Here is a 26,058-nt window from a genome sequence, read left to right on the forward strand (position 1 = left end):
TTCCTGGAAAACTCTCCAGTGATAGAGGCACTTGTTTCACTCAATAAGTTATAAAACATTTAAATAAGGTATTACAAGCCAAATGGCATGAAACAAAGCTAATTAAATTGACTGGATTGCCTTGGCCAAAAAGTATTATTGTTGACCTTTTTGATAATTAGATCTACCCCCAGTGGAAAACACAGATTGACCCTTTATAAAATAGTTACTAGAAGCCCAATGCCCCTAATAATAAAACCTCATGTACAAATTCTGACATGCTTTTATAAACTCTGACATGACTCAATATTGCAAGGCCTTAACGCATTATGCCAAAGTATGTTTTCACCAGGTAATAAAGCCCTTTATGACCCACCAAGTGATAACAACCAGACTTTTTACAATCTAGAACCCAGAGATCAGGTCTTTTAGAAAAGATGCTAATGGAAGACTGCCCTTGAACTCCATTGGAAGGTACCATACCAAGTCCTCCCGTACAGCAAAACTTCAGAGTTGGTCAGAAATGGTGGCATATGCCTGTAATCCCAGCTACTGGAGGTGGGAGCGCTGAGCCCAGGAGTCTGAAGCTGGCCTGGGCAACACAGAAAGACCCTGTCTCTTGAAAAAAATCAAAAACTTCAGGACCTCATGTCTTGGATCAACATCTTTCAACTCAAGAGGGTTGTCTTAGTTTGTTCTCTGTTGAAGAACTGAATACCTGAGACTTGGTAATTTATAGAGAAAAGAAATGTATTTATTACAGCTCTGGAGAAGCTGTGAAGTCCAAGGGCATGGTGCTGGCATCTTGTGAAGGCCTTCTTGCTGCATCAAAACATGGTAGAGGACATCACACCCTGAGAGGGAAAGATTATGTCAACTCAGGTCTGTCTTCCTCTTCTTATAAAACCACAAGTCCCATAATGGGGGCCCCACCCTGATAACCTCATCTAATTCTAACTACCTCCTGAAGGTCTCACTCCAAATACCATCAACATATGAATTTGGGGATTCTGTTTCCAAATATAAAATTTGAAGGATACATTCAAACCAGAGCAAGGGCTACTCCAGACTCTTGGGACTGTACATCCTTTAATATTTTCAAGGCAAAGCTGACCAGGAAATATTTTTCCTCAGAAGCAGATAGCATCCTGGACATAGAAAGCTTTCCCTAGGTCATGGATCAGGACGTCTCTCCTCTGTCATCATGAAACCTTTGTCCCCTTTCCTATTTTCCCTGCGTTTCTTTTAGGTTTATTCATGGCAAGATAATCCAATAATTAAGATTTCACAATCAATAACTTCTGCAGGGAATTTAACTGAATGTTGGATATGTCATGTTAAACTTATATCCCTACATGATCTTAGAAATTCTCTGATTCACCCTGTAACAAATTTCACTAGTATCCCAAGTTTGACTATTTGTTCAAATTGCACATCTGGTCCTTTCTGTGGGGTTAGGTTTTTAGATTCATGTATTCAAATTCCTTGTTTAAATCTGTGAGTAGATAAAACTGACAGGATTTTGCAGTAAAATTATGCCAAAAATTGAATGAGAAAACAAAAAAAAAAGGATAATTTGACAGTTTATAGACAAACTTAGAATTCTAAACCCTTAATTGTCAGTTGCCTGCAGCCATGTAATGATTCAGTAATGGAACCTTAGACAAATATTACTAGTGCTTCCCACTTGGTGACCACCTAATGCACAAGTATCCCACAGGGGACTGTCTGTTGTGCCCCTCTAGGATGTACTTTTATCTGTGCGAGATTTAACAACCAACCATGTAAGTGGGTAACTTCATATCTCAATAAGTGGAACATAAGGGGCCAATGTGGATTAGGAATTCTAACAGTATCACTGTCATTCCATAATCAACTGAAGAGTAAACATTGGTCCGCACCTTTAAATTTGCACTATAGAATAAAGAGAAATTTGCCAGCAGGTGTAAGTTCCTCTAAATGGGTATCTTTTGGTAAAATGCTCTTTCCCTGGTTTGGTATAAATATAAATAAAGTTATGATTAGAAACCTATCTTAAACAGTAGCTACTATAGCTGACTCTACTGCAAAATGATATGATAGCCCAGCAAATTTCTTTAAATTCTGTTGCTAAAGTTGTTTTAGATAACATGATTTCTTTTAACTATCTGCTGGCTGAACAAGGTGAAGTGCAGATGATAGCTACACTTCCACTGCACTTGGATAAACATGTCTAATATGGTAGAAACTCAGTTGCAAGAAATCTATAAATAAGCTTCTTGGTAAAACAAGTACATTCCTCTTCTGTGTCATTTTTGATATATTTGATTTTGATTGGTTTGATTCATAGGGGCTCCTGTTATGGAATATACTTCGGTCTCTTAATATTATCTTCATGATAGCCATCATAATAGTCTCCCTGGCATGCCATATCCTCTCAAGACTCTTAAATGTTTGTATGCAGCCAATTGTTACACATCAAATGGTGTCACTCCGGTTAGAATAATGAAAACATGAAAATAACATAAAGAATCATCCCACTGGTGACATCATGAATTGTGAATTCCATGCTGAAACCAAACAAATTTATTATAATGATTACAAAGAGTGGTGTCAGTGTACAAAATTGTGGTCAATCCCTCAAAATTGGGAGGCTGGACATAAGGGGAAAATGTACAAATTGAATTAAATTTAGGCTACAGCTGTCTTTATATATAGTGAACAACCTAACTTAAGCTTACATTCTTGTAACAAAAGCTGAGTCTCAGCCAATCACAGCAGCCAAGCTTCAGCCAATCACAGGCTGTCAACAGATTACACCACGCCCAAATAAGGCAAATGCCCAACTGTAACCAACTGAGCTGTTTCTGTTCTCCCTTTTTCCGTATAAATACTGCTGTCCACCTTGCTGGGTGGACTTCTCTGAACTTCTGGTTCTGAATGAAATCCAATTCAAGAATTACTTTTTACTAAAATTAATTCTGCTACATTTAATTTGTCTAAATTTTTTCCTGTAACACATAAAATAAACCAAAGAAAATACCATAAACCAAACTATAGAACAAGAAAGGGGAGAAGGAGGAGGAGGGAAGGAAAGAAGAGGGAGAGAAAAAAAGGCAGTAGCAGTGACAACCTTAAAAACAGAAAGCACAGCATAAAATAGGCCGATCTAAGACACAGCTATTTTCTCAGTAGTGTAACTAGGATAGCAATGTTTCAAGTAAGCTTTAAATTGAAATTACACACATCCATTGTAAAATTTAGTCCTTGATTTCTTTACTAAAAATCTGTATATTTAGATTAACAGATGTGGAATGGCCATATAGACTATGACAGGCTTCCCTTGGCCCCCAGAGACCCTAGTGGGGCATGCAATGTCTAGTGATGCTGTCTATAAGGCTAAGGCCCTACCTGAACTGAAAACCTCAAAATTTTCACTGTTCCATATGGGCCTTACAAGAAAAATGTGCATAAAAAATGAGTGCCCTTAATAGAAAATATTTATAGACATCCCAGGCTCTCCAGCACTTGAGACAAACTCAAGGTCAGCAAGGCCAGCTTCTAATCCAGTAAGAAAAAAAATTAAAAAATAAAAAGCAAGTCCATGAGTAGATGTCTCTGAGTAACAATATTCCTTCCCACATTCCAAAGACCTCCTCATCCTGCAAAGATAAGTTCACCTCTCATAGTGGATGCTGTCAGCACCCTTCCCACAATCCACGAGCACTCGCCATTTCCATATGGGCCAATGGCTTCTGACTACAAGCATCTGGACAGTGCCCAAGGGCTTTCTCTGGCTTCAGGAGCATACTCAATCCACACAAGGGGCAGGACAGAACTGCCAGGCAGTTAATGCCTCAGGGACCAACTCTAAGTCAATGAAGAATGGGAGTGGATGGGTAATATCCCAGGTCATATCCCTTGATTAGACAATGTACAGGTAGGTATGGTGCAGTCTTCCAGTGGTCCCTAGTGGGATTAAGTAGCAAGCTGATCATTCTTGCCTGTTTTATCTGTCTTCCCATCCTTGTCTTACTTCCCTTCTGGTACCTCTTGAGTCATCTCCCAAATAAATTGTTTGCTCCAGAATCCCTGTGTCAGGACCTGGGGAATCCCCATATTAAGATACTTTTTTAAAGAAGGAAAAGATTCAAAGATTGGATCACAATGTACAGTCCAACTATATGTTACACATAAGATATTATCTAAAGCAAATTTCCTAAAAAAGATTGAAGTAAAAGAATGGGCAAGACATTCCAGGTGAAACAAACAAAAAATGACAGAGTGTAAGTGAGGTCACAAGTGAAACAACAAATGTTCAACCTTAGAAACACTTCAGATAGCATTCTCTAATTGCAAAGCAACAAAGCCAAGACTAATAAGAATGCATTAAAAAAGAAATTCACTGTGCCTGAAATAGTGCACCTTAAGTAGTTTTTGGATAAAAGAAGAAATCTGGCCGGGCATGGTGACTCATGCCTATAATCTCAGCACTTTGGAAGCCTGAGGCGGGTGGATCACAAGGTCAGGAGTTCCAGACCAGCCTGGCCAAGATGGTGAAACTCCGTTGCTAGCAAAATTACCAAAAAAATTACTGGGGTGCGGTGTCAGGAGCCTGTAATCCCAGCTACTCAGGAGGCTGAGGCAGGAGAATCACTTGAACTCGGGCAGCAGAGGTTGCAATGAGCCGAGATCATGCCACTGCGCTCCAGCCTGGGTGACAGAGTGAGCCTCCATCTCAAAAAAAGAAGAAGAAGAAGAAGAAATCCACATCAAAATTTAGCATTATCTACAACAGTGAAAAAATGTGCATAAGAACTTATAGAATAAAGTAAAAACAATGTTCTGGGGAAAATCAGAGCTTAAATGCATATATTATTTTTATTATTATACTTTAAGTTCTGGGTAGAATTAATTACACATGTGCAGAATGTGCAGGTTTGTTACATAGGTATACACGTGCCATGGTGGTTTGCTGCACCCATCAACCCATCATCTACATTAGGTATTTCTCCTAATGCTATCCCTCCCCTATTTTCCAAGCTCCCGACAGGTCCCAGTATGAGATGTTCCCTTCCCTGTGTCCATGTGTTCTCATTGTTCAACTTCCACTTATGAGTGAGAACATGCAGTGTTTGGTTTTCTGTTCTTGTGTTAGTTTGCTGAGGATGATGGTTTCCAGCTTCATCCGTGTCCCTACAAAGGACATGAACTCATCCTTTTTTGTGGCTGCATAGTATTCCATGGTATACATGTGCCACATTTTCTTTATCCACTCTATCATTGATGGGCATTTGGGTTAGTTCCAAGTCTTTACTATTGTGAACAGTGCTGCAATAAACATATGTGTGCATGTGTCTTTATAGTAGAATGATTTATAATCCTTTGGGTATATACCCAGTAATGGGATTGCTGGGTCAAATGGTATTTCTAGTTCTAGATCCTTGAGGAATTGCCACACTGTCTTCCACAATGGTTGAACTAATTTACACTCCCATCAACAGTGTAAAAGCATTCCTATTTCTCCACGTCGTCTCCAGCATCTGTTGTTTCCTGACTTTTTAATGATCACCATTCTAATTGGCATGCGATGGTATCTCATTGTAGTTTTGATTTGCATTTCTCTAATGACCAGTGATGATGAGCTTTTTTTCATATGTTTGTTGGCTGCATTAATGTCTTCTTTTGAGAAGTGTCTGTTCATATCCTTTGCCCACTTTTTGATGGGGTCATTTGTTTTTTTCTTGTAAATTTGCTTAAGTTCTTTGTAGATTCTGGATATTAGCCCTGTGTCAGATAGATAGATTGCAAAAATTTTCTCCCATCCTATAGGTTGCCTGTTCACTCTGATGGTAGTTTGTTTTGCTGTGCAGAAGCTCTTTAGTTTAATTAGATCCCATTTGTCAATTTTCACTTTTGTTGCCATTGCTTTTGGTGTTTTAGTCATGAAGTCTTTGTCGATGCCTATGTCCTGAAAGGCATTGCCTAGGTTTTTTTCTAGGGTTTTTATGGTTTTAGGTCTTATGTTTAAGTCTTTAATCCATCTTGAGTTAATTTTTGTATAAGGTGTAAGGAAGGGATCCAGTTTCAGCTTTCTACATATGGCTAGCCAGTTTTCCCAGTACCATTTATTAAATAGGGAATCCTTTGCCCTTTGCTTGTTTTTGTCAGGTTTGTCAAAGATCAGATGGTTGTAGATGTGTGGCATTATTTCTGAAGCCTCTGTTCTGTTCCATTGATCTATATATCTATTTTGGTACCAGTACCATGCTCTTTTGGTTACTGTAGCCTTGTAATATAATTTGAAGTCAGATAGTATGGTGCCACCAGCTTTGTTCTTTTTGCTTAGGATTGTCTTGGCTATGTGGGCTCTTTTGTGGTTCCATATGAAATTTAAAGTAGTTTTTTCTGATTCTGTGAAGAAAGTCAATGGTAGGTTGATGGGGATAGCATTGAATCTATAAATTACTTTGGGCAGAATGGCCATTTTCATGATATTGATTCTTCCTATCCATCAGCATGATATGTTTTTCCATTTATTTGTGTCCTCTCTTATTTCCTTGAGTAGTGGTTTGTAGTTCTCCTTGAAGAGGTCCTTCACATCTCCTGTAAGTTGTATTCCTAGGTATTTCATTCTCTTTAAAATGTATACACTATTAAACTAGAAAGAATAATAGTAAGTTATATAAACTTCCAAACATTTTTTTAAATACACAATAATAAACAAAATAAGGAAATCAAAGCTAAGGAGTAAGTAGATATACAAGCAAAAATTAGTCATTTTAAAACATAAAAAAGTTATGTTTTTAAAATGTATGTTAAAAAAATGACAAGCAAACGAATTCAAGAGCTAGTTCTTAGAAGAAAACAATAGAATAGATATACCATTAGCAAATCTAATAAAGAAAAGAAGAAAATATATTTAAAAATAAATACAAAATACCAAGTGATGATGAGGAAATAAAGAGATAATTCAAAGAATCACAATCATTTTAATTAATTTGATGTAAAGACTGGGATGAAATAGGTAATTTCCTAGAAAAGCATCACCAGGCTGACCCAGGAAAAGGCAAGATTCTACACACACTAATTTTAGAAGTAATTCAGAAAGTAATCAAAAAGCCAGACACCCAAACTGTAGAAGACTCAGATGATTTCACAAAGGAAAATTACCAAACCTTCCCAGGACAGATAACTACTACTATTTAAACTATTCAGAGTCTAGAAGAATATTTTCAGCTTCTTTTTACAAAACCAGAAAAACTTTGACACCAAAATCTGAAAAAGATAGCATAGGAAAAAAAAAAAACAGAGCAAATCTCACTTATGAATAGTAATGCAAAAATCTTGAATAAAATATCAGCACTTAGAATCTGGCAGCACACTAAAAGAGTAATATACTAAGATTTAAAATGCAAAGATAGTTCAACATTAGGACTCACTACAGTCACATATCAACTTAGAAAAACAACATGATCATCTATACATTTTTCTCCCTAAACATTGCTGGTAAAGGTATTGAATAAAACACAATATTCAAAAATACAAAAATTAGCTAGGCATGGTGGTGGGCACCTGTAATCCCAGCTACTTGGGAGGCTGAGGTGGGAGAATCTCTTGAACCCAGGAAGCAAAAGTTGCAGTGACCCAAGATTGCACCACTGCACTCCAGCCTGGCCAGCAGAGCAAGACCTTGTCTCAAAAAAAAAAAAAAAAAAAAAAAAACTCTGTACAAAGAAAAGTCATTATCATGTATAAAAGTGAATCATTAAAGTCTGGTATAAAATAAGATGATCACTGCCACTACTACTATTTAACATAGTTCTAAATGCTTTAGCAAGATACAAAAATGTGATAGCTATCACTGTTAAGGGGAAGAAAAAATCATTATTTGTATATTATGTGATTATATAACTATGAAACACAAGAGGATCAATGAAAAAGCTATTAGAAAAATAAAGAAAATGTAGTTAAGTGTATATTTAAATTTTATATACAGATAACAATATCTTTCTATATACAAATGATTCAATTAGATCACATAATGAAAGGAAAATCTCATTTGTAAGCAGGAGTTTAAAAAGATAAACTATCAATAGGAATAAACTTTAAAAGGTGCAGAATCCATAAAAAGAAAACTTTAAGGCACTAAAGAGGAACATGAAAGAAAACTCAAATGAATGGAAATACAACCCTGTTCTTGGAAGGAGAATTGTGCGTTGTAAAGATGTCACTTCACTCTAAGTCAACCTATAAATTGTATATAATCTCAATAATGTATCAATAGAATATTTCTTGAATGAGTAAAGCTCGTTCTAGAGAACTATAAAGCTACAGTAATTAAAATAATTTGGTCCAGGTGCATAAAACAGAAAAGAATAGCGAGCCTAGAAATGAATCTAAAGACATATGAAAATGTATTATGTGACAAAGGCAGCAGTTCAAACATTGGAAAAAAGATGGATTCTTTTCAGTAAAAGGTAGTATGACAACCACCTTGTCATGTGAGGAAAAAAATCCAGATGCCTAATTCAATTCTTACCCTAAAATAAATGTTGAATAGATGAAACATTAAACCAATCAAACATTTAAACATCAAAAATAAAGTTAAAACACTAGTAAAAAAAATCAGGTAATTCATTTCTTTAATTTTGGAATAGAAAAGACCACTCTAAGCATGATAGAAAGCCCAAAACCCACAAAATTTTTTTTCTAATTTGATTTCATAAAAATATAAAATGTCTGCACAATAAAATTATCACCATAAACAAAGTTTAAAAACTGGAAAAAGGATTTGTGACACATATGCCAAATGGCTAATGTTGCCTAAGAAATACTTACAACTTAATGAGAAAAGTTCAATAATCCAATTAACACATGTACATGAAATATGAAATACACAATGTGGTTCACAGGGTAAATATATATAAAACTTTTAGGAATATGCAGAACACGACATATAATTATAGAAACGTAAATTAAACCATTAAAAAACACCATTATTTTCACTTGTCAGATTGACAAAAACAGAAATGCTGCCAGGGATATGGAGGGAACCTTCATCCTCAAATACTATCAATAAGTGTTTAAACTGATACAAACGCCATACAATTTTCCAAAAGTTTACATGCACATAACCTTGACCCAGCAATTGCACTCTAGAAACATATCCAAGAATTCATCCTAGAGATATATTCACACATATGCTCAAAGATACATACATAAAGATGTCTACTTAAGAATTCTTCCTTATAGCAAAAACTGGAAACAATCCAAATGTCTTACTATGGAATTTTTTTAAGGTAAAATATAGAACTACAGTGTAAGTAGCCTTTACAAAGAATGATATATTTCCCAGTATGCCTACATAGAACTATCTCCATGATATGTTGAATTTGAAAGAAAAAACAAAGCAAGGTGCAGAACAGTGTATATTCCCTATCCCCATCTGTTCATATATTTTTGAAAGGTATCACAAGAAACTAGCACAGATGATGGATTCTGGGAAGGGTAGAAGGCTGAAGATCAGGTACGGAGGGAATCTTATGTTCATTCTATATGCTATCATATTGTGTGAATTTTTTACTGCATGCCCACATAATTTTAAAAAACTAAACACTGTTTAAACAAATAAATAACAAAAGAAAGTCTATTTGAGTGATCTGCAAAGCAAATTAAGAAAACAGTTCCATTTACTATGCCATCAAAAGAATAAAGTACCCGTGAATAAACTAGACCGAGGAGGCAAAAAACTTATGCAGTGAAAACTACAAAACCTGCTGAAAAATTAAAGACCAAATAAATTGAAAGACATTCATCTTCATGGGTTGGAAGACTATTGTTATGTTGTCAGTACTACCCAAAACAATCTACAGAGTTAATGCAATTCCTGTCAAAAATCTTAATGATATTCTTTGCAGATACAGAAAAGTCCATTCTAAAATTATATAGGATCTCAAGGGACTCTGAAGCATCAACACAATTTTGAAAAAGAAGAACAAAATTAGAGATCTCACACTTCCTAATTTCAAAATTTATTACAAAACTACAGTAATCAAAATAGCATGGTACTGGCATAAAAACAGACATATAGACAAAGGGAATAAAATACAGGGCTGATAATTAAACTCTTGTATAAATGGTCAAATGTTTTTCAACAGAGGTCATTCAACAGGAAAAGGACAGTCTCTTCAACAAATGATGTTGGGAACACTGGATATCTACATATAAAACAATGAAGTTAGATCTAAATTTTACATCATATGTCAAAATGAAGTCAAAATGGATCAAAGACCCAAACATAAGAACTAAAACTCTAAAACTCTTAGAAGAAAACATGGAAGAAAAGCTTTATGACATTGGATTTAGCAAGTATTTCCTGGATATGATACCAAAAGCACACAGGCAAAAAAAAAAAAAAAAGGAAAAATAGATAAATTGTACTACAAAAAAATATGAAATTTCTGTGCATCAAAGGATATAATCAAAAGAATGAAAGGGCAAACTATGGAATGAAGAAAAATATCTGCAAATCATATATCTGATAAGGGATTAGTATCCAGAATACACAAAGAACTGCTACAACTCAATGACAATCAAAAAGAAATAAGCCAATTTAAAATTAGGCAATGTTATTTATGGGACCTAAAAATCAAAACAATTGAACTCATGGAGATACAGAGCAAAAGGATGGCTACCAGAGGCTGGGAAGGGTAGTGGGAGGGTCAGAAGAAAGTGGGGACAGTTAATGGGTACCACAAAAATAGTTAGAAAGAATGAGTATAACCTAGTATTTGATAGCACAATGGGGTGACTATAGTCAATAATAATTTAATTGTAAATTATTAAATATCTAAAAAAGTGTAGTTGCATTGTTTGTAACACAAAGGATAAATACTTGAGAGATAGATACTCCATTTTACGTGATGGGATTATTATGCATTGCATGCCTGTATCAAAACATCTCATGTACCCCATAAATATAGACACGTACAATATACCCACAAAAATGTTTTAAATAAAATAAAATAAAAATAGGCAAAGGATTTGATAGACATTATTCCAAAGATGATATCCAAATGACCAATAAGCTTATGAAAAGATGTTCAACATCACTAATCTTTAGGGAAATGCAAATCAAAACCACAGTGAGATATCACCTCGCACCCATTAGGATAGCTACTATTTTTTAAAAACCCACAGAAAATCACAACTCTTGGCAAAAATACGGAAAAAAATAGAATCTTGTTAGTAGAAACCTACAATGGTGCAGCTGCTGTGGAAAACAGCATAGTAGATCCTCAAAAAATTGTGGTCCCATAATTCCACTTCTGAAGATATATCCAAAAGAAGTGGAAGCAGAGTCTCAAAAATATCTGCACATAGATACTCATAGCAGTATTATTCACAATAAGCAAAAGGTAGAAGCAACCCGAATGTCCATGAACAGATGAATGAATAAACAAAGTGTGGTATAGCCATAAAATGGAATATTATTCAGCTTTAAAAAGGAAGGAAATGCTGACACATGCTACAACATGAAGGAAACTTGAAGTCGTTATGATAAATGAAATAAGCCCATCACCAAAAGACAAATGCTATATAATTCCACTCATATGAGGTACCTAGAGTAGTCAAATTCACTGAAACAGAAAGTAGAATGGTGGTTGTCAGGGGCTGGGGGTAGGAAGTTGTTGTTTAATGATAGTTTAATAAATAGAGTTTCAGTTTTGCAAGATGAAAACATTCTGGAGATCTGTTGCACAGCAATATGGAGCTCTGTTGCACAGCAATATGAATATAGTTAACACTACTGAACTGCACATTTAGAAATGGTTAATATGTTAAATTTTATGTCGTGCATTTTTTTACCACAAAAAATATATATTTTTAAGTAAGTCTCCAGATCCAAGGGTATTGTAAGTAATTTCCTTTCTTTCTAAGTCCAGCAAAATATCATTGTTGCCATCATCATCATCACCATCATTTCTTGAACACTTACTACATATGCATTACCTTATTTAATCCGTTTAACTGCCCCACAAAGTTATGTAGTTTTTTTTATGGAAATAGAAGTCAGATGAGTTATGTAACTTGCCCCGAATCAACAATTAACAGTTTAGAGGTGGGCCCAGCTCTATCATTCCAAAACTTAATGCATCCAAACAACCACTGCTCCTATTTGACCACTCCTCCTTCTCCGGTTCCCAGGAATTCGGATGTGGGGTGGAAATGACAGCAGGAAAGGCAGGCAGGAAATATCCAGTTGTTTTTGTTTTTCAGGAACTTCCATTTTCAATGGCCCCACTGCACCTTAACCCTGCCCATCCATGGGAGGTTTCAGGTGAATTAAATCAGACACGTGTGGCAGCCCTGGGGAATTAGATGAAGGTCTTATTGTATTAGTCATTTTTCCTGTCATCTTGAATTAGTGTCATGTTAGCTTAATGCAATACTAACAGGATACAGAAATGTTAGCATATTACAGACTACTCAGTGTGTCAAGTAAGAACTTTATTATATTACTCTGCCACTGATATTTCAAAGAAGGGAGAAAAACATGGGTGTGCCCGTAAAATAGAGTCAGTTAATGCCAAATCCAAGGAAAACCCCCACTTTGGAAGTTGAACTGGAGAAAGGGTGAGAGAATATATGAGGTTATCTGATTCTAAGACCTCTAATAGAATACATATTAAGGGAATGCTAACATAAGTATCTTCTGATAATGCAACAAGGAGAATAAATTCCTTCTTCATTGATATTTTCAACTTGGTGCCCTCCTCCCTAAATCATTGACAAAGAGCAGTTCCCTTGAAGGAAGCTGATGGGTAGTGAACCCCTACTTTGACCAAATAATGTTAGAGCTTCAGTTCTAATATGAAGTCTGAACCTCTGCTAGGTGGATAACACGTTACTGCTGGGTACATGGCAGGGGTTCTTTTCTTTTCTTTTCTTTTCTTTTCTTTTTTTTTTTTTTTTTTTTTTTTTTGAGACGGAGTCTTGCTCTGTCGCCCAGGCTGGAGCGCACGGGCGCGGTCTCGGCTCACTGCAAGCTCCGCCTCCCGAGTTTACGCCATTCACCTGCCTCAGCCTCCTAAATAGCTGGGACTACAAGCGCCTGCCACGATGCCCGGCTAATTTTTTGTATTTTTTTTTTCTTTGAGAGGGAGTCTCACTCTGTCACCCAGGCTGGAGTGCAGTGGCACAATCTCAGCTCACTGCAACCTCCGCCTCCCGGGTTCACGCCATTCTCCTGCCTCAGCCTCCCAAGTAGCTGGGACTACAGGCTCCCGCCACCACGCCCGGCTAATTTTATCCTTGTATTTTTAGTAGAGACGGGATTTCACCGTGTTAGCCAGGATGGTCTCGATCTCCTGACCTCATGATCCGCCCACCTCGGCCTCCCAAAGTGCTGGGATTACAGGCGTGAGCCACCGCGCCCAGCCAATTTTTTGTATTTTTAGTAGAGACGGGGTTTCACTGTGTTAGCCAGGATGGTCTCCATATCCTGACCTCGTGATCCGCCTGCCTCCTGCAGGCGTGAGCCACCGCGCCCAGCCGGTTCTTATCTTAATAGATATTCCAGGTTCTACCATTGACTTTCAAGCGGTGATCAAATCCCCTGAATTTGTATGTAAAATTGTGTATGTCCAAATGGCTTTTTTTTTCTTGACAAAAATCAAGATTCTTGAAGGTGAGCCCAAATAGTGAGGCCCCTCTGTATTAAAGGTGGATCAGGAAACATTAAGCTAAAGTGAGACAAGCAGTTATTCTAGAAGGCCTGGGTTCTAGTCCTAACTCTGCCATTGACTTCCTGGGTGACATTAAATCACATCTGCCTTGAGGACTTCGTCCAAGAAGTAGGAATAATCGTAAGTGGGTTATATACCTCACAAGGTTTTGGTGAGAATTAATGGGATATTGTATTGAGAGGAACTTCAAAAAGGACAAATAATCCCTTCTAAAAATCAAACTATTAGGCCAGGCACAGTGGCTCGTGTCTGTAATCCTAGCACTTTGGGAGGCCAAGGCAGGCAGATCGCTTGAGTCCAGGAGTTCAAGACCAGCCAGGCCAACATGATGAAACCCCATCTCTACTAAAAATACAAAAACTTAGCCAGGCGTGGTGGCACATGCCTGTATGTGGTGGCACATGCCTATATGTGGTGGCACATGCCTGTAGTCCCAACTACTAGGGAGGCTGAGACAGGAAAATCACTCGAACTCAGGAGGCGGAGGTTGCAGTGAGCTGAGATTGTGCCGCTGCACTCCAGGCTGAGTAACAGAGCGAGATCCTGTCTCAAAAAAAAAAGTAAACTATTAAGACTGCCTTGAAAAATTATCATCAGCTTTCAAGAAGGAAATGTTCTCATGTACAGATCAAATACATTTCTTGTTTGTTTTGTGTTTTGGTTTTCAGGGGTCTCTACTGACCAGGCTAGAGTACAGTGACATGATCCCAGCTCACTGCTGTATCAAACTCCTGGGCTCATTCAATCCTCTCACCTCAGCCTCTCAAGTAGCTGGGACTACAGGCACGTGCTACCACACCTGAGTAAGTTTTTAATTTTTAGTAGAGATAGGGTCTCACTATGTTGCCCAGGCTGGTCTCAAACTCCTGGCCTCAAGTAATCCTCCTGCCTCGGCCTCCCAAAGTCCTGGATTACAGGTATGAGCCACTGCACCCAGCCTATCAAATAGATTTCTATAAGGGCCCTCTTGTTTTTCTCAAGGTAACAAGTCTTTGGTTCTTCCACCAGTGGGGACATAGACACAGCACTGAGACTAATTCCTGATGGAATAACCTAGTCTAAGATCCAAACAGAAAAAAACAATTATCAGCCACTTTGGCCAAGAGAGATCAAGGCAATTTTTCAAAGTGAGCCCAAGGCTCCACATGCAAGCCAGGGAAGGATATTGAACAGAAGGCAGTGTGGCGCTACTATAAATGTGCGGTTCCCCTTAATTAAAAATCTATTAGCAAATTTCCTGATAGGCCGTTGGTATTTACAAATATAAACTAATAGCTATTTATTAGAATGTTTATTCTAAGGCCTTCAAATGAGTTTTTCCTTGTAGTGTGATAATTGTTCAGATGGCTTCCTGCTGATTTAATTACTTCAATTAGCGAGGATTCTCTGAGATGTGTTTCCCTTGGCTTTGGATCCTCTGTGTTGTTATCACAGGGGCCTCATTGATTGTAGCTTGAGGGCCAAGCTATATCTGTGCCACTCACCACCAAATATCAATGTTGAAAAAGTTAAGTCAGTACGAAGAGAAAGAAAAAAGAAATCAGGCCTGCACGTTTGTTTCCCAGCACCTACTTCGGAGACAGAGGATGCTACGGATCCCACACCACTAGGCTGAGTCTCTTTTGGCTCGAAAAGTCTCTTTGAGCTCGTTGGGCTCGTTGTGTTTAGTCATCCATTTTTTTATCTCTTGCCACCTTGTCATCAATGCTGTACTTTAAAAGGTTAGAAGCCCAGTGGAGAAGTATTATGGCTGACCAAAAGAGCACTAGTAGGCTTAGCTCCTGACAACCTGAATGTGGTGGTTCACATTCAGGTCCGCCAATTCTTCAACACACGAAGAGGTGGTATCTAATTGCCCTCCCCGTGAGTATGGGCTGGGCTTAGTGACTCTCTTCTAACAAATAAAATGTGGCAAATGTGACCTAATTCCTCTACCTTCAAATCCCAACTTATATTTAAAACAAACAAAAAACAGGCCAGGCATGGTGGCTCACACCTGTAATCTCCGCTCTTTAGGAGGCTAAGGCGGGAGGATTGCTTGTGACTAGGAGATTGAGAGCAGCCTGGGCAACATAGCAAGACCCCATCTCTACAAAAAAAAATAAATAATTAGCTGGGTGTGGTAGTACGTGCCTATAGTCCCAACTACTTGGGAGGCTGAAGCAGGAGGATTGCTTGAGCCTGGGAAGTCGAGGTTGCAATGAGCCCTGATTGTGCCACTGCACTCAGCCTGGGCAACAGAGTGACACCCTGTCTCCAAAACAGAAAAAAAAAAAACAAAGAAAGAAAGAAAAAATATTGCAGATGTGACAATGTATAACAAGATCATAAACAACATCACAGCTTTCCCCTCATACGCTCTCTCTCAGGTTACCTGTTCCGAGTGAAGTTAGCTTCAGTATCATGAGAAACTCTGGAGAGACTTGAAGCCTGCTGCCAATAGCCATGTAGCATGCCATCTTGGAAGTGCATCCTCCAGCCCTAGTCAAGCCTAAACCCTGACCAACAGCCTGACAGCCACCCCATGAGAAAACTTGAGCCAGAACCGCCCTTCTGTTCATCAGCAAACATTTACTAAACTCTGGCTACGTGCTAGACAGTGTTTCAGGTTCTAGGAACACAGCAGGGACAACTCAAAGAAGGTGCCTGCTTTCATGGCAATAGCATTTTAATAGAGTAAACTAATAAACAGATAAAAGCAAATGGAGTAATTTTGGAGAGTGATGGCATTGGAAAAGAAATTAAATAAGATAATAGGATAGAACCTACATGGAGAGGCCAGCAGAAGTCTTTCCAAGGGTTGACTCCCCTATTGAGATTTGAAAACATGTAAGACCTAGAAAAGAGCATTCTGGATAGAGGGAACAGCAAGGGCAAAATCCGTGAGGCAGAAAATAGCTTGGGAGTTAGCACTGTGGTGAGCAAGGAGACAGTGCTATGTCATAAGGTCCAAGAAGGTGTTAGGGGGGACCAGAACCTGCGAGCCTTCATACGCCAACAGAAAGAGTGACTCTAGTTCCAGGGAAAATGGGAAGTCCATGGAGGGTCTTAAGCAGAAAGGTGGCAGAATCCAGTGTGCATCTTTAAAAGGTCGCTGTGCTGCTGTGTAGAGGTGTGTTGTAGGGTGGGTGTATTCGTCTACTCTTGCATTGCTATAAAGAAATACCTGAGACTGGGTAATTTATAAAGAGAAGAGGTTTAATTGGCCCATGGTTCTGCAGGCTCCATAGGAACTCCTGCCTCTCTTGAAGGTCCTGGGTACATTTCCACCTGGAGCAAGGGCAAGGGCTACATGACCTCTGGAGGACACTAGGTTTCCAAAGCTCTTCTGAAAACAAAAAATTCTTGCATTTCCTTTAATATCCTCCTTCCCTCTGCTTCCTTTATATTATGTTGCTTTTGAAAATGTTTGCTCTCGGACACTTTGAAGCTCCCAATAATTGGTGCCTTGGGTTTGGTCTGCACAGGGTCTGAGTTCTGGGGCCAGCTGCGAATGGTCTGTCCCTCCTGGACCTGCCTTTTTGTCCTCAGTTGTGTCCTTGATACCCATTAACTTCCCCACACAACACAAGTAGCTACCAGGCCTCACCTCCAACATTGGAGATAACATCTTGACATGAGATTTGGTGGAGAGACAGAGCCAATCCATATCAGAGGGCAAAAGTGAAGCTCTGAGATTGGTTTCACTCAGTGGTTCACTCAGGAGGTCAAAGGCCACAGCTAGCCTTGGGTGGAAGTAAGGAAGATGGGGATAAGAAACAGATTTGAGCTAAGTTTTTAATGTAAAATGGATATGACTGCTGAGGGATTGGACTCTGGGGATGAAAGAAAAGGAGGAATCAAAGACGGTTCTGATTTGAGACTTAAGCAACAGGAAGGAGAGTGGAACTAGTGCCTGAGATGTTGAAGATTCAGGTAGATACAGGTTTGACTCCTACCTGTACAAATTGGGCCTCAGCTGGTTCCAGCACCATGGTCAATGAGGCCAGGCTTATTCATCCCCAAGGACCAAAGAAGGTCAATATGCCATATAATGCTTTATAATTTGCAAAAAGTGCTGCAAAATACGTTACTTATTTGAAACCCACAACACTCCTATGGGTTAATCAGGCTAATGTTTATGTTTCCATTTCACAGATAAGGAAAACTGAGGTTCAGAGAAGTTATGTGGCTTATGTAACATCACCAGCTACAAAGAAGCCATACAGGGATTCTTAAAGAGGGAGCTGCATGTTGTCTCCTGCATGTTCAATGTCCTTTGATCCTGTGCACTAAATAGCAGTGGAGACCCCCTCTCACTCATCCATCCACCCAATCATTTTGACAACCAGATGCATTTCCAAACTCCTCTGGGGGCGGGAGTGGTAGGGAGGGAGAAAGGACAATAACACACACGCACACATACACACACACAGTTTGAAAGAAAAAATAACCTATCCATCTGCTCCCTCCCTGAATTAATTTGTTCATGGAGCACTTCCTCTTGGCCGGGCACTTGCTTGATGTTGAGGATACAAAGAAGAATCAAACCCAGTGTCTAACCTCAAGGACCTCCCAGTCAGGTAAGGAGCTTGCAATCCCTGCAATATCTGGAGAAAAAATTTACAAAGATTTCCCAGGCCTGCTCTCATGCAAAAAACCTACAATGTGTCACATGAATTCCTTCCCGCTGGTGATAAACAAATATCAGAAATCTGAATACACAAACACACCATACAGAAGAGACTTCTGGAACCTCGGGCAAAATATTATAATATTTTCATGGGCTGCCCAAATTCTAAGCATTAGATTTGATGAACAGCTTTATTGAATTTTGTGGATAAATATTTAAAGCCTTCAAAGGCTTGTGTAAATCACACCTAGGCAGACGCACTTGCTCACAGCACCATCTGCTGGTAGCTGCTTGTGTTGTGCAGGGAAGTTAATGGGTATCCAGGACTCAACTGGGGACAAAAACGTAGGTCCAGGAGACAGGCCATCTGCAGCTGGCCCTGAAACCCAGACCCTGTACAGACCAACCCCAAGGCACCAATTTTCAGAAGCTTCAAAGCATCCGAGAGCAAAAATTTTCAGAAGCAACACGAGATGACAGAAGCAGAAGGAAGAGAATATAAAGGATATGCAAGGATTTCTTGTTTTCAGAAGTCTGGAAACCTAGTGCCCTCCAGAGGTCATATAGCCCTTGCCCGTGCTCCAGGTGGAAGTGTACCTAGGACCCTTAAAAGAGGCAGGAGTTTGCAATCCGCCAGGGTCCAATCTCCCAGGGTCTTTTGTTACATGGCTTATAATTCTTTCCTGACACTTATCATATAGAGAAATATTGCACAGCTCTTTTAAAATTATGTCCTAAAAGCATATTTAATGGCATGGTCAGATTGTATAGTGGGAAAAAAAAAATTACAAAACAGAGTGTGTGTGTGTGTGTGTGTGTGTGTGTGTGCATGTCTATGTAACCAAAAGGGTATGCACCAAAGTATTCACAATGGTCATCTGTAATAGAATAAGGATGATTTTTTTTCTTCTTTGTGTTTGTCTGTATTTTCCAAATTTTCTCTAATAACGCCAGGCACAGTGACTCATGCCTGTAATCCCAGCCCTTTAGGAGGCTGAGATGGGAGGATTGCTTGAGTCCAGGAGATCAAGACCAGCCTGGGAAATATAGCAAGACCCATCTCTACTAAAAATTCAAAAATTAGCTGGGCATGGTGGTAAATGCCTGTAGTTCCAGCTACTCAGGAGGCTGAAGTGGGAGGATCACTTGAGCACAGGATGTTGGAGATACAGTGAGCCATGATCTCACCACTGCACTCCAGCCTAGGGGACAGAAATGTCTTATAAAATAAAAGTAAATAGCAACTGGAAAAAAAAAACCCTAATAAGCATGTATCAGTTTGCTGAGAAGAAAAAGAAATTTTAAGGAAAAAATACTACCCCAAGAATAAATTATTTCTTTTCTTTCTCCAGCTGTATTGCAAGTTTATTTCCTTTGGTTGTATACTTGGGGTAACTAGGGTGATATTAATAGCAATGACAATAATAATAATGATGATACATGAAAAGAGCAGGGTCTCTGGTGAGGGCTCCACCCTTGGTCCTGTGCCCACAGATGTGAGTGAAAATAGGCACTCCTGTTTTTACACCCAAACATTGCATTTTCCAAGACCACTGTGGTCCACCACACCCCCCATCCTGTACCCATATAAACCAGAGACCTTAGCAGTCACACACACAAGTGGCTGAACGTCAAGACCAGCAGACCAGCAGACCAGAAACAGTGGAATGATGCAGCAGAGGAAGAGAGAAGAGGAGGAACGTCTGGACACCGAGGGGAGTTCAGCTAGGGGAGGTTGGAGAAGAGTCCAGCTGCTGGGCAGCCAGATTCCAGGGGAAGACCACCTTCCCACTTCCATCCCCCATCCAGCTCCCCATCGGTCTCACTAAGAGCCACCTCCACCATTCAATAACATCTTGGACTCATCCTTCAAGCCCATGTGTGATCTGATTCTTTTGGGATACTGGGCAAGAGCTCAGGATTCTTTCAGGATACAGAAGGCTGTCACACTGGCCCTCTGCCCTTGTGTAAGGCAGAAGGTCCATTGAGCTGATTAACACACAAGCCATCTGTAGACAGCAAATCTGAAAGAGCTTTGTAACACACACCCACCTGGGCTTTGGGAGTCACAGACACCTACCCCTAGAAGCTGCCATGGGGCCAGAGCCCAATAGTGCTCACCTCGGCCTCTGCACTTGCCCATCTGCATGCTCCCCCTAGGGGTTTGAGCTGCTGCGGGGTGACCAGGCAGGTGAGCCACACCTCTGTCACACACCCTGCGAGGGGAATCAGGGTACTCTCCTGTTTCAATAACTCACAATGGAGCATTTATTAGTAAATGTAGTGGATATGAAGCTCCTAGCTCAGTGTCTGGCACATAGTAAAAACTAAGCTATTGTTATTATTACTACAATGTATCAATAGCCTTCCCTAAAGTATATAGAACACTCACCTCAAAAAGCTCACAGTTTTAAGTGGAGAGAGAAAAATAATGCATAGAAAGTATCTAATAATTCAAGAAAAAAAGAATTTATTATTCAAACAGAAAGTAATGCCCCTCAAACCTCAATTCTAGGTAGACTCTTTTGGTTGCAAGAAAAAGATCCACTCAACCTAGCTCAACTGAGAAATCTCCTCAAAGGTATCTCAAGGAACACAAAGGTAAGACCCAAAGCAAAGGTAGGTCCCACAGGAACCAGAATTGGGAAGCCAGGAAGAATCAAGTTTCCCCTTTTTCCCAGCCTCAACTCTGTCTTTCCTCACCTCAACTTCTTTCAATGCATCTGCTACATCCTACTCTCTTACTAAACTGCATCCTCTTGCACAGAGCTCGTAGTTGCCACTCCCAAGCTGTCCCTACTACCCTCTCCCTGTGCACAAGAGCTAACCAGCTCAGTTTCTGTCTTCCCATTCTACATTTTTGAGTGGAGAATGTAATTGACCTGGTTCATCACATTTCTGCACCAGAGGATCCAAACCACTTATTATTGGCTACCCCGTGGATGAATTATCCCTGGATCAGGTACTAAACTCTGGTGCAATTAACTTGGTCAGAGGAATTGGGTCACATGGTACGAAACGTGCCACTGCAAGCATTCAGCTGGGGTTATGGGTGAGGGTATGGGCAGAGAAAGCAGTGGCATTTCTGGAACGACATTTCAAGAACAGCACTCATTGATTTCCATTTGTTTTTCAAGGTTTATTGCCTATCTGTCCTCATAGACCTGCTCTTCTGTGAATGTTTGATGCTTGATTAGCAATGAAGAAAAAGTCTTTTGTCACAGGTCGGGTTTCCCTGGCAGCAGAGTAATCTACTTAATTGGTTTTGTTTGTTTTTTGTTTTGTTTTGTTTTGTTTTTGACATGGAATCTCACCCTGTCTCCAGGCTGGAGTGCAGTGGCACAATCTTGGCTCACTGCAACCTCTGCCTCCCGGGTTCAAGCGATTCTCGTGCCTCAGCCTCCCGAGTAGCTGGGACTACAGGTGCACACCACCAGGTCCAGCTAATTTTTTTGTATTTTTAGTAAAGACAAGGTTTCACCATGTTAGCCAGGATGGTCTCAGTCTCCTGACCTCGTGATCTGCCCACCTCGACCTCCCAAAGTGCTGGGATTACAGGCACAAGCCACCGCTCCCAGCCTAATCTGCATAATTGTTAATCTGCTCTAGCAAAGGTACCATGTCTGGTATAGCGGCTGCAATGAGAGCTACTGCATGGTTGAAGTGGCAGTAGTCCTCTGCCATCATCCAGAATCCATCTAATTTCTGCAAGGGCCAGATTTTGCAGAGGCTGGCCTTTTGCATTCATGTAGATTGAAGATATGGCAGGCACCACCACCTCTGCCATCCTTCAGTAGCACTAATTTCTTCCATCCCCCTTGGGATGAGATATTATCTTTAATGGACTGGCTTTACAAGGGTTAGGAAGTGAGAAGCAGTTTCAGAGCATTCCACTTGCCTTTCCCCCACGATGATAACTCCTACCCTATAGGCCAAGGACCAAAAGTATGAGTTAAACAAGTACGAAGAATGTCTGTCCCAATTACACATTTGAGAACCTGGGACATGACTGGGTGAGTCCATGGACCTCATAGAACCATTGTGAGCTGAACTGTGGCCAGGACTTCATTTATCACCTGGTTTCCCCACTCTAACAGGGGGGGGTTATGATGGCACTTTGGGCCTCCAGGTGTCAATGTCAATTAGGTTCCTGTGTCCAATAATCCTGGAAATATTTGGGCACACCCCATTTCCCAGTATACAGCTACTCAAGTAAGTGGTAGTCAGTCCATGTGGGAAAAGCCTGGAGGAATCATTACTGTTTGTACTTGCTGTGATGTTGCAGGGTCTTTCCTCCTGAAGAACTGGCCTCTCACTGGGTTTCAGGTTTGAAAACTGGCCCACGTCTAGCAAACATGGGCAAGGGATTGATCCTTATTATTGGGCGTGACTGTTCTCAGCATCCTGATTATTCATCCTTGATTCCTTTTCATTGTACAGATTGAACAGCACTCTTGTTGACTTGATGCCATTTTCCATAACCATTCAAAACTCTCCGCAGGAAGGGTCTTCCTGGTTCCTCCTCCATACTTCCCAATCATTACGGTAAATGTCTACCTGATGGTTAAACGTCACCATCTGGCCTCTGAAATCCCAGAGTGCTAACTGCCCCATTGCTATTGGTAAGCCCAGTTCTGTTATGGCCTTTCCTACATTTAGCCTTGGCCTGCCAAGGAGCCAACACTGGGCTTCTAAGTGATACTGATGTCCCTCTTGCCAGCATATTTAGTTTTTTATTTTAGTTTCAGAGGGTACATGTCCATGTTTGTTATATGGGTAGATGGTGTAATAGTGGGGATTGGGCTTCTAGTGTGCCAATCATCCAAATATGGAACACTGTTTCCAATAGGTAATCTTCCAACCCCCACTCGCCTCTCTCCCTCCACCATTTTGCATTTCCCAGTGTCTATTGTTTCCATCTTTACGTCCATGTGTACCCATTGTTTAGCTCCCACTTATAAGTGAGAACATGCAATATTTAATTTTCTGCTTCTGAGTTAGTTCACTTATAATAATGGCCTCCAGCTCTAACCATGTTGCTGCAAAAGACATGATTTCATTCTTTTTATAGCTGCATAGTATTCCATGGTGTATATGTACCACATTGTCTTTATCCAATCAACTGTTGATAGGCACGGGTTGCTTCCATGATTTAATAGTGTTGTGACAGACCTACAAGTGCAGGTGTCTTTTTTTTTTTTTTTTTTTTTTTTTTTTTTTTTTTTTTTTTTTTTTTGAGACGGAGTCTCGCTCTGTCGCCCAGGCTGGAGTGCAGTGGCGCGATCTCGGCTCACTGCAAGCTCCGCCTCCCGGGTTCACGCCATTCTCCTGCCTCAGCCTCCCGAGTAGCTGGGACTACAGGCGCCCGCTACCACGCCCGGCTAATTTTTTGTATTTTTAGTAGAGACGGGGTTTCACCGTGTTAGCCAGGATGGTCTCGATCTCCTGACCTCGTGATCCGCCCGCCTCGGCCTCCCAAAGTGCTGGGATTACAGGCGTGAGCCACCGCGCCCGGCCTGCAGGTGTCTTTTTATACAATAATTTATTTTCCTTTGGGTAGATATTCAGTAATGGGATTGCTGAGTCAAATGGTAGCTCTATTTGCAGCTCCTTGAGATATCTGCATGGTGTTTCCCATAGATATTGAACCAGTCTACATTCCCACCACCAGTGTATAAGCATTCCCTTTTCTCCACATCCACGCCAACACCTGTTGTTTTTTAACTTTTTCATAACGGCCATTCTGACTTCACCAGCACATTTCTTATTTCCTTACTAAATAGTGTATCTTCCAAGCCTTTCCATGGCACATAATAATCTGCAAGACTTTCTGGCCTTAGTCAGAGCCTTTCAATCCTATTTCCACCATCTTGCACATAAATCCTGGCATTTCCACCTCACTTACCGTGGGTCATCACTTTTTCCATGTCTCTAAAAATCATCCTAGTAGCAGTTCCACACCATCTCCTGGGTAACCTCATCATCTTCTGTTGCCTTCTCAACAATTCCATTGTCTGCATAATCATTTTTTGCATTAAATTCTCTCATTTTAAATACTTAGAAGTGTTTCTGCTTTCCTGGTTAGACCTAAGTGATTCTCCGTTCAATGTCTCCAGATGGAAACTCCCTGAAGGAAGGAACCATCTGTTCTCCATCTTTGAGGCATTTAACTAAGTACCCGACATTTAGTAAGTGCTTAGAAGAAGTTTGATTAATTTACTGGCCCGTATTAACATGGAGGATAATTTTTCTAGCTACAAATGTCGGCCACTTGTGTAGTGAAAGGTAACTTCTTTAACATAAAGATGGTAAAGCACTACCCCTTGAAAAAAAAAATTAGAACTATCCCTGTTTTCAGTAGAAAGGAGCATTTTAGACTACTTTTAAAGATAATGAACTGGCAAATGCTCATTCCATTACAGTTTTGTTTCTATGCCTGTTTTAGTCATTAGCAGAAAGTTTCTTGCCAAAACTCCTGAAAATCGATTACCAAAGTCACCCCACAATATAGGCACAATTTCCTCTTCTTTCCTATCCCTGTGACTATTTCACAATGTTTTTCTTTCCACCATTAAGTCTTGAACTACAGAAAACCTCAGCCATTGATTTCCAACCCTTTTATTTTATAAGTGAAGATACAAAAAGATGCAAGGAAGATAAATGATTTGTCCAAAGTCACAAAGTTAGGCAAAGCCAGGACTAAAACTTAGGTTTCCTGACTCCTAGCATGGTTTTCTTCCCACCACCCAGCCCGCCCACCTTCCTAGAATCACCAGAAAGCTGTTACAGTATTGCAGCTTAGTGAAACATCAAAGAAGACAATCTTTTCATCCAAGCCTCTGGAAGTCCAAGCTATGTCAGTAACACTTTGAGAAGTGTAGTTTTTATCTGTTCAATATATATTTATTGAATATTTCAATTACCACACATTGTGGTAATTCACTTTGGATACAGAGTGGTGAAATGGGGGCATTGTAAATAATAGTAGTAGTAAAAAGAAGAGAAAAATAAGAAAAGGAGAAGAAAATGGAGGATGAGGAGGAGTGGTAGAGGAAGAGGAAGAGAAGCAAATGTGTTTTCTGCTCTTGTGAAGCTTTGAGATTAGCGCTTATGTCTATAGAAGCATTTGGAAAGTAAAACTTACAAAAAAAGTCACACTAGAACACAGAAACTAAGGGTCAGTCTAATTCAGGGCTCAGCAGTCTATGTCCCATGGACCGAATCCAATTTGCAGCAGGTTTTGTACAGCCTACATGGTAAGAAGTTTTCTACATTTTTAAGGAATGTAAAGCGCACACACACACACACACACAGAGAGAGAGAGAGAGAGAGGTGACACAGAACCTAGGTGGCCCACAAAGCCTAAAATACTTACTATTTTGCCCTTTTACTGACTCCTGTTCTAACGTCAAAGAAATACAGATTGAGCATTTCTAACCCAAAAATCTGAAATCCAAAATGCTCCTAAATCTGAATTTTTTTGAGCATTCACATGACGTCACAAGTGGAAAACTTCATATCTGACCTCATGTGATGTATCACAGTCAAAACTTTGTTTCATGCACAAAATTACTGAAAATATTGTATAAAATTATCTTCAAGCTATGTGTATAAAATGTATATAAAACGTATGTGAATTTCATGTTTAGACTTGGGTTCCATCCCCAAGATACCTCATTATGTATAAGTAAATATTCCAAAATCCAAAAAAAATCCAAAATCTGAAACACTTCTGGT

At 39.8% G+C, this 26,058-nt stretch overlaps 2 long non-coding RNA genes across 2 annotated transcripts in view; both read left to right on the top strand.

Moving 5' to 3' along the window:
* Window positions 1-370: 370 nt before the first annotated feature.
* LOC107968735 (uncharacterized) lies at window positions 371-16,412 on the top strand. The gene is made up of 3 exons (XR_001710132.2): window positions 371-861; window positions 14,378-14,512; window positions 16,079-16,412. It is a non-coding gene; the product is annotated as an uncharacterized LOC107968735 (long non-coding RNA).
* A 1,439-nt stretch (window positions 16,413-17,851) lies between these two features.
* Window positions 17,852-26,058, top strand: part of LOC129137339 (uncharacterized) — a 42,617-nt gene continuing 34,410 nt past the window's right edge. The window contains exons 1-2 of the long non-coding RNA XR_008539805.2: window positions 17,852-18,271; window positions 20,837-20,922. This is a non-coding gene — a long non-coding RNA (uncharacterized LOC129137339). The remainder of the gene's footprint in view (window positions 18,272-20,836; window positions 20,923-26,058) is intronic.

Source organism: Pan troglodytes, chromosome 18 (assembly GCF_028858775.2).
Source record: "Pan troglodytes isolate AG18354 chromosome 18, NHGRI_mPanTro3-v2.0_pri, whole genome shotgun sequence".
Taxonomy (NCBI): domain Eukaryota; kingdom Metazoa; phylum Chordata; class Mammalia; order Primates; family Hominidae; genus Pan; species Pan troglodytes.